This window comes from Penaeus monodon, chromosome 5 (genome assembly GCF_015228065.2).
Source record: "Penaeus monodon isolate SGIC_2016 chromosome 5, NSTDA_Pmon_1, whole genome shotgun sequence".
In the NCBI taxonomy this organism is placed as follows: Eukaryota; Metazoa; Arthropoda; class Malacostraca; order Decapoda; family Penaeidae; genus Penaeus; species Penaeus monodon.
Genome location: NC_051390.1, coordinates 29,228,295 through 29,236,230, shown reverse-complemented (window position 1 = coordinate 29,236,230; position 7,936 = coordinate 29,228,295).

Genomic DNA, 7,936 nt, shown 5'->3' with positions numbered 1-7,936 from the left:
AATCATATCATATATTTTGTTATTATTATTACAGTAGTAGTAATGATAATAACAATTATAATAATAATAATTTTCTTGTTGCCATCTCCATTGTTAGATTCTATGATTATTATCAATATATATATTTTTCCTCGTGTTTTCATCATTACAATGGTAACCATTATCACTAGTAGTATCATTATCATCATTACTGGTATCATTTTCATTTTAGTAATATAATCATTATCATTATTATTATTATTAATAATATTATTATCATTATTGTTATTTTTATTATTATTATCATCATCATCATCACTGTTTTGGTTATTATTATTATTATTATTATTATTATTATTATTAATATTAATATTATTTTTATTTTTATTATTGCTACCATATGATCATGATAATGATCATTAGTAATATTATTATCTTTATGATTATTATCGTTACTAGCGGTAACAGCATCATTATCTTCATCATCATTAGTAGCAGTATTATTAGTATATTTATATCATTATCATAATCATCATTGCTGTGACTTTTAGTATCATTATCATTATCATCAACATGATTTTTATTGTTCTCTCATCATCAATACCGTTATGATGAAGATTATAGTTGTTATCATTGTTATTACTATTACTTTTATTGTTTTTGTTGTTGTTGTTGTTGTTGTTGTTGTTGTTGTTGTTGTTGTTGTTGTTGTTGTTGTTGTTGTTGTTGTTGCTGCTGCTGTTATTATTATTACTTTTATCATTATTATCATTACTATTATTATCATCATTATCATCATTATCACCATCACCAGCAGCTTCAATATTGTTACTACTACTACTACTACTACTACTATTAGTAGTAGTAGTAGTATTACTATTATTATTATTGCAGCAAATGTCATTGATTGTAACCATTATTATAATTGATATTGACCGTATTATCATTATCATCACTATCCTTTTTATCATCATTATTATTTTTACCATCATTGCTATAATTATCATCACCGTTATCATTATCAGTTCCGCTATCAATATTTGCTGCAATAATTAATACTGCTATTCCTATCACAATCAGCATCAGCATTATCATTATTACTGGTAATACCATTGTTGTTTTTATCATTACCAAAATTAGTAGTAGTTGTTGTAGTAGTAGTAGTAGTAGTAGTATCATTATTATTATTACTATTATCATTATCATTAATATCATTATCATTATTATTATTATCATTATTATTATCATTATTATTTTCATTATTATTATTATTATTATTGCTGTTATTAATGTTGTTGTGGTTGCTGCTATTATCATTTTTATTACTATCATTATCATCGTCATTATCATTAAAATTGTTCTCAGCATTATTATTATCATTACTGTCATAATTATCATCATCGTCATTATCATTATTACCTTACTGCTATCGTTATTATCATCATCATTAAGATTATCATATGATCATCATTGTTAGTCGTAGTAGCAGCAGTATAAGTAGTAAGAGTAAAAGTAGTAGTAGTAGTATCAGAAAAAGCAGTAGCAGTAGTAGTTGTAGTGGTGGTGCTAGTGTCATCTTTATCAATATCAATATCTTTTTTCTGCTATTGTAATTATCATCATAATTATCATTATTAATCTTATCAGTATCATTACTGCTATTCTCATTATTTCATTATTATTATTATTATTATTATTATTATTATTATTATTATTATTATTGCTATCATTTTTATTATCATTATTATTACTATTATTATTATCACTTAAGTAATTACTGCTATTATTGTTTTTTTTATGATAATTTTCATCATTATCATTATCATTATCATCATTACTTTTATCATCACTGTTATTATTTCCTACTAGTGTAATTCTTTTCATTATTATCATCAGTATACGTTTTATATATCTATTATTATTATCATTGTTATCAATAGTGTCTTCATTATAATCATCACCATAAGTGTTAGTACTATTACAGTTATTATCATTATTATCATTATCATAATTATTATCAATATCGATGTAATTATCATTATCAATATTATTATTATTATCATTAATATTATCATCATTAGTATTATTATAATAATTATCATTATTGTTATTATTATTATGGTAATCCATACACTGAAAAATTCGAGAATTATACCACCATCGGTGTCAGTGCAGGTCAAAACACAGCTAAGAAAGAAAGGGAACCTAGAAAATCATCAGTTATTTACGTATTAAAGACACATTAGCAGGCCTTCTAAGGTTATCAAGTTACAGTCTGTGAAGGCAATGTATTCCAAATCCTACAAATAGCATTAGAAAAGCATCTAGAAAACCGAGAAATAGATGATCGACTTGCAACAAATGTCAATTGAATAGATGGTTATAGAACTTTTAAAAATCAGGTCAAACCTTAAAAGTAAAACAATAAAAATCAGGTAAAACCTAAAAAGTGAAACTATAAAAATTAGGTAAAACCTTATAGAGGAGCTATAAATTATTGGTTACAAGTTTGTATAATACTGAAAAAGCCCCAATATCCCTACGATGCCCATTGCCCAAATTTGTTTTAGACAGGAGAAATTTAATGGAATTAAAAGAACGATCAAGCAGTCCTAAGTGTAACTGCAGCAGATAACAACGCAGGAGAGCACTACTCAAAATGAGGCAGAATAAAAGAAAAGCAGCATCTACAAGTAATGTTGTCATCTTCACAAATCTTTCACTTATGAATGATGCCTAATTTAGATGAAACTGACCGGGACATATTCCTAATCTGCAATTCAAATGTAAGCTTTGAATGAAGCGTTGCACTTAAGAGCTTTAGATTATGCACTGAAATGATTAGGACTCCATCAATCAGCAGACTTGGATGCTGAGCCAACTGCGTTCTAAACCGATTCATAATCATTTTCTTAGACTTGGTAGGATTTAAGTTGATGCCCAACAGAGAGCACCAAGAGTGAATTATCATTAGGTCTACAATGAGACTGTCAGCTACTGTTTATCATCAGTATATGCCAACATTTTATTATTGCAATGCCGGACCCTTGTATATAAAATGAAGAGCTAAGGGCCAAGAACACTACCATGAGGAACCCAGAAGATATACGGGAATGCGAGCTAAAACTACCATTAACATGAACAAGCTGTTGTCTACCAGTCAAAAATTCATTACAATTTTCAAAACTTTACCACCAACAGACTGCAACTTAAAAAGCAAACCCTTGTGATTAACAGTGTCAAAAGCTGCACTAAAATCCAGAGACAAGCCTTGACTCACGACCCTTATCTAAAGCAGACTGTATTTCATGCACCAACATGAGCATAAGCCGTGTCCCTTTATAAAATGTTAAAAAAAGTCTTAGATAAACTTGATGTAATTGAGAAGGGCCTCATTATCATTGTTATTATTATCTATTATTATAATTATTATTGTTGTTATTACTATAAGTATTATCAGTTACTATTATAATTATTATCATCCTCATTGTAATTATCGTCATCATTCCCCTTATTATTTAATTATCAGTACTATTATCATAATCATCATTATGGATATGATTATTTTCATTATTATTGTTATTATTATTATCATTGTGAATATGATTTTCATTATTATTATAAACACTATTTTCATTACTATTATTTTTATCATCATTATTATTATCATTATTATTATTACAACTATAGATATTATTATATCATTATTGCTTATCATTATTATCTTTTATTATTTTTATTATTACTATTATTATCGTTCGTATTTTCTGTCATCATTTCTCCAATCATTATCATCATCATCATCATCATTATTAGCATTACCATTATTTTTATTTTTACTATTATAACTATAATCATTATTATCACTATTGTTATCATTGCTATTTTTACTGTCAATATTGGTAGCAGTAGTAGTATCACTACCACCATCAGTATCATCATTACCTTCATCATCACCATCTCCATCAACACTGGTGTTACCGTCATAATTATTTTCCTTTACTTTATTATCTCAATATATTTATCAGTTATTTTATCATTATTATTATCAATATCATTATTATGAATTAGCATTATAATCATTATTATCATTATTGTCATTATTATTATCATTATTACTATTGTCTTTATCTTTATCATTGATATTGTTGTTATCTTTATTGTTACTATTATTACACTTGTTATTATTTTTATATTATTGGTATTGTTACTCTTACTATTATTATTATTATTATTATTATTATTATTATTATTATTTTCATATTATCCTGATTTTCATCATTATTATCGTTATCATTCCCATTATCTCATTATCATTACCATAATATCAAAACAACTTCAAGGTAGGATATTGAATTTACTACTAAAAATAACAACTATATAATCAGAACATTTTATAAATATGAATATGAATATATAGGAAGGCACTGACTAGATATCATTATCATTACCAGCATCATCTCACTATTATTATCATTATTCTCATTTCCATCATTATCGTCATTTTTCTTATCATTATCATCATTTCCTTCCTCTTTATCACCATCATTATTAACTTTCTCATTATTTTCATTCTCATTATTATACTCAGTTTTACAATGACGGTGATGATAAAGATGACCATCATCATTACTATCATTTTATTATTAGGATTATCATTTTCATCATTATTATTGCAGTGTCATTTTCATCATTATTATTGCATTGTTTTTTTACACCATTATTAACATCATCATAGGCTTTTTTATATAATGGTAAGAATAAAACATTTGTACTGTGTATAAATATAAAGAACATGGATATTAGGAAAGCACAGAGTTATACCCTTCCAACTTACGTGCACATTTCGGGGCGATTTAGCAGGGCAGGCACGGACACAAGTGGACCCATGCTGATAGTGCTTGCATGCCACACAAGCAGACGCGTTGCCGGGAATGAAACAACCTCCTACACACTCTAGATGGCACTGATCACCTTATGTGTTGGAAAGTAGTTTTAAAGAATAAAAGCATTGTGTTTTCCTCTTTTCACTATCATGTTCATTATAATTTGGATAATATAAGAGAAAAAAAAAATAAGAAGGTATTCAAGATAAGGATTTTTATACATATTTTTACATGATAAGTATGATAAGTATCAATTTACATACTGTTATAAAGCATATTCTTCTACATTTCTATATTTTAAAATCAACGTGAAGGCCATAATTAACAAGTAAAACTTATTTACTACATTATGCTAGCATGGAAAAAGCAATAACTTAGGTAATACCATCAAATGATTATTTTGATTATATTTCATTAACTATTACTTGAGCATTTTTCCATTTCTCTTTTGAGAAATTTCTCTACACAAAATACATATGCCTACGCAATCTCCCGCCGTCCCTCCTACTTCAGTTCCTGATTAACACTGTACACTGTTCTTAGCTGAGGTTTAGGTCATGTTCTTCTCAATATCACCCTCTCTTTTTTCGTTCTGATACATACATGCATAAATGCGCGAATACATATATGTATCCATCCACCCATCCTTCCATCTATCTATCTATCTATCTATCTATCTATCTATCTATCTGTCTGTCTATCTATCTATTTATCTATCTATCTATCTATCTATCTATCCATCCATCCATCCATCCATCCATCCATCCATCCATCCATCCATACATACATACATACATACATCCATACATACATATATACATACCTACAAACATACATACAGGCGTGTACACATACATACATACATACATACATACATACAGGCGTGTACCCATAAATACATATATATAAACATACATATATACGTACATACATATGTACATACATATATACATACACATATACTGAACATACATATATGCAAACATTCCTATTTACATACACATATACATGCGTATTATATCTAGCTAGATATAGATAGAGAGATAGAGAGAAAGATAGATATATACAGATTCAGAGATATATAATAAGGAGAATAACTACACTTACAGTAAACCCGCCAGACAAAAACATAATAATAATAAATAATAAGTAAATAAATAAATAAATACATAAATAAATAAATAATAATAATAACAATGAAAATGTAAAGCCAAAATTATACATTGTGCATCACTATTATTATCACCATTAACAGAAATCCATTGCACTGCTGTTTGTAGGATCATCATAACCCTAACTAGAAGGCTAAGCTGGCGCTCCACTTTGTCAAAGGTGAGAAAAGCCTCATCACACTACTCTAGTATCTTCATTATTAATCAAAGTTATTATTATCATTATCATTATCATTACTGATATTATCTTTAGATTTATTATTATCATTATAATCATTATCATTGCTATTATTATTATCATCATTATTAAACTGCAACCGGCTATGGAGTTTCGACGTGGGATAATGAAGTTACCCTTTGCCATAGCTACCTCCAGGTCACCCTTGAGCAAGGTGTAGTAACTGTGAACTCTCCCCGAGACTATTGTGGTGACCACCTCGCGACGAGCTCCCGCACACGGTAGACCAGGCTCTTGACGTTTGGTGATCTGGCCCCCGCCAATCACCGTGGAGCTCTTCGGCCCTGACCGGTGTGTACATATCGCGGCTGGGCCATTTAAGCCGCGGAACCCAGAATCAACACTCATTCATCGGTTAGGCTCTCACCAGAGAACACCGTTGTAAGCTCCACAAATAAATAGCCAATTTGACTAACTGTAGTGTTTACCTAAACCTACACTATGAAATACCAGGTTGGCATCTCGCGGGGGATAGTCTGTCTCACTGGTAGGGGGGACTCTTTAGCTTTAATTGGCAACCCCCTCCTGCTGCCTTGCAGGTCAACCCTCTTAAGGCAAAAGCTACTGGAGACAACCAAGAACGAAAAACCGAGGAAGAGAATTGGGGCCCTCCCTATTTATTACCTAAGTATAATCATGAATAGTAAAACAAAGATTCATGATCGCTAACGTCACAAGACAGGTACCACGATAATAATGATTATTAATATCATCATCATTCTTGCCATCATAATTATCAATATCATTATTGTTATCACCATCATAATAATTACTATCGTTTTCTCATTTACATTATTTTCTCTTTAACATGATTCTCATCATCATCTTCACTATCATTATCAACCTTACTATTATTATTGTCACTACTTTATTATCATGATTTGCATCAAGATTATGATGATGATGATTATGATGGTTGTTACTAATATCAATATTACTAGCATTATCATAATTACTATCAATATTTTTGTTATTATTATTATTACTAGCATTATATTTATTACTATTGTCATCATAATAGTTATTATCACTTATCATTATCAATATTTTCAATATATAATTCATCATCATTAAGGAGCTAAACCCGGCGGGGGCGCATAGCTACATCCACCCTTCATTTCCAATTACGAGGGTTCTTCTTGGCGAACTGCTAGGCGTATAGCCTGAGTTGGCGATCGTGGATTGTGCAAATAACAGAACCTGTACCAGTCTCATGGTCCAACCGTTGGTTAGACACATGGTCCTGCAGACTGTACCCTATGATCCTAAACAAGGATCTGTTACAAAGGGCATCAAGTCGAAATTCCAAAGCACAAGATAGCATCCATGTTTCACTACCGTATAGTAAAATTGGCAATATCAGGGCCCTGAAGACACATATCTTGGTTCTTCTGCACAGATACCGGCATCTCCAAATACTCTTGTCAATAGATTTCATGACCCCAGCTGCCAGGCCACTACATCTACTAACTTCTTGGTCTGACAGCCCGGAGTCATGAACTGCACTACTGAGATATATTAAGCTCTCTGTGACCTCGATGTTCTCACCACAAGCACTTACTGACTGAAAAGGATCTTCTAGCAGGCCCTAAAGTCATTGATCTTGGTCTTGGTCCAGGAGACCTATAGCCCCAGAGGCTTTGCTTCATTGCTAAATGCAT